Source organism: Pteropus vampyrus, unplaced genomic scaffold (genome assembly GCF_000151845.1).
Source record: "Pteropus vampyrus isolate Shadow unplaced genomic scaffold, Pvam_2.0 Scaffold661, whole genome shotgun sequence".
In the NCBI taxonomy this organism is placed as follows: Eukaryota; Metazoa; Chordata; class Mammalia; order Chiroptera; family Pteropodidae; genus Pteropus; species Pteropus vampyrus.
Window position 1 is genome coordinate 103,322 of NW_011889442.1, and position 2,051 is coordinate 105,372.

The following is a 2,051-nucleotide window of genomic DNA, read 5'->3' on the forward strand; positions in this document are numbered from 1 at the left end:
TGTATATATACATATATACATACACACACACATATACATATGTATATGTTCTCTGGAGAGAGTCGCGTCCTCTGCCCATTTGTTAAATTGTATTGTGTGAGTTTTCTTTTTTGGGGGGAGAGGTGTTAAGTTGTATGAGTATCATCGGTGACCATCTTCTCCCATTCGGTAGGTTGTCTTTTAATTTCGTCGAAGGTTTTCCTTGTGCAAAAACTCTTTAGTAGTCCCATTTGTTTATTTTTTTCTTATGTTTCCATTGTCTGAAGAGATATATCCAAAAATAAATTACAGTTCACTGCCTATGTTTTCTTATAGAAGGCGTATAGTTTCGGGTCTTACATTTAAGTCTTTAATCCATGTTGAGTTTAGACTTGTATATGTTGTGAAAAGGTTGTATCTTTCTTTTTGCATTTTCTGCCCAGTTTTCAAAACACTTTTTTTATTAAGGAGACCGTCTTGCCTCTTTTGCCATAGATTTATCTGTGGGCTCTCTCTTCTGTTCCATTGATCTATGGGTCTTTTTTTAATGCCAGCATCGTGTGTTTGGATTTCTATAGCTTGATAACAAACAGGTAGCATGATACCTACAACTTTGTTCTTTCTCAAGATTGCTTTGGCTCTTTGGGGTCTTTTGTGGTTCCGTATAAATCAGCGTTTTATTTTGCGAAGCATGCCACCGGTATTTTGATAGGCTTTCGAGGGATTGCATTGAACCTGTAGATTGCATTAGGTGGGTCGTACGGACATGGTAAGGATGAGTTTCCTATCCATGGGCATAGTATGCGCTCCCATTTCTTTCTTCGACGGTTTATAATTTCCGAGTACAGGGTCTTTTTTACCTCTTTGGTTAAATTTATTCCTTGGTATTTTTTGTGCAGTCGTAAGTGAGGTTTCATAATTTTTGTTCCTGGGGTATTTTTCTTACAATCCTTGTTTTTGCGTCGTCAGGCGTTACTTCTCTTTCACTTCCGATTTTATTTGGGTCCTTTTTTCTTGGTGACTCTGGATGAAGGTTTTTCCATTTAGTTTACTTTGTCAAGGAACCTCAGTTTTGTTGCTCTTTTCTATCTTTTTAGACTATTTTTGTTGATATCCACTGTGATCTTTATTATTTTCTCCTAACAGTTCAGTCTGAGAAAAGGTGGTAAACTTCTAAGGACTCGTTCATTCTCTACGTCACCTGAATTGCATCCCTTCCTGACTTTGCGTCTGGTTTCTGCTTGCATGGAAATGAGCTTTCCTTGCTGACTTTAAAATGTTTATTGTGAACAAACCTACACTGAAGGTGACACGTTGCTTTCCTCCTGTTTTTTTTCCCCCCTCTTTCTCTCAATAGCCGCCATTATTTTCATAAGGTTTTAAACATATGACACAGCCAGATTGACTTTGCTGCCGTGGTGGCTGGGGAGAGAGTTAAGGGAAAGTGAAGATACTTTCCGGTGTGATGGCGACGATCTCAAATTCTTTCTAGGTCCCTGCATCCCTCTCACGTGCTCTGGGAAATAGTCAGTCAGCACTTTAACCTGGATCGAATCTTCCACGCGTTGGGCATTCCTGTCTTCCTTCATAACTCATTAACTCAAAAGAGGGCAGTGTCAGCACCCAGAAACACAGGGGGCAGTCACCTGCCACTCACAGGTTTGCTGGATGCGACCTTGTTTTCTCTCCTTTCCGGGTCATTCGGTTCCTCCCCGTCCAGTACATGCCTCAGCTTCCGCCGTTTCCTTTGCTGGATCCCGAAACTCTTGGCACGTCGATCCGCCTGTGGACATTTACACACGCATGTCAAGAGGCCGAGGAAGCGCAGTCACCATCTGAGACGCGGCTGTAGCGTGTCGCTGCACCATCCCAGCCCGGCTTAACGGCTCCGCTGTCTCTTGTGCTTTACAGATCCAGGCGGCAGGTCCTCAGCATTAGGCTCTGTGCGCACCTTCCTCTGAAGCCGGACTCACAGGCCCTTCCTGACCCCGGTGAGCGCGTTGGGGCTCCTTCCACTTCCAGCATCCCGCCCTTGCCCCTCAAGCTTCGGTGGCCCAGTCTCACCAAGTAGA

General features: G+C 43.7%; 1 protein-coding gene across 2 annotated transcripts in view; it reads left to right on the top strand.

Moving 5' to 3' along the window:
• Positions 1 to 2,051, top strand: part of LOC105309037 (zinc finger protein 211-like) — a 12,469-nt gene that overhangs the window by 3,791 nt on the left and 6,627 nt on the right. For both annotated transcript variants that reach the window (XM_011385119.2, XM_023525985.1), the window contains exon 3: positions 1,891 to 1,970. The gene's annotated coding sequence lies outside the window, so the exon portion shown is untranslated. The remainder of the gene's footprint in view (positions 1 to 1,890; positions 1,971 to 2,051) is intronic.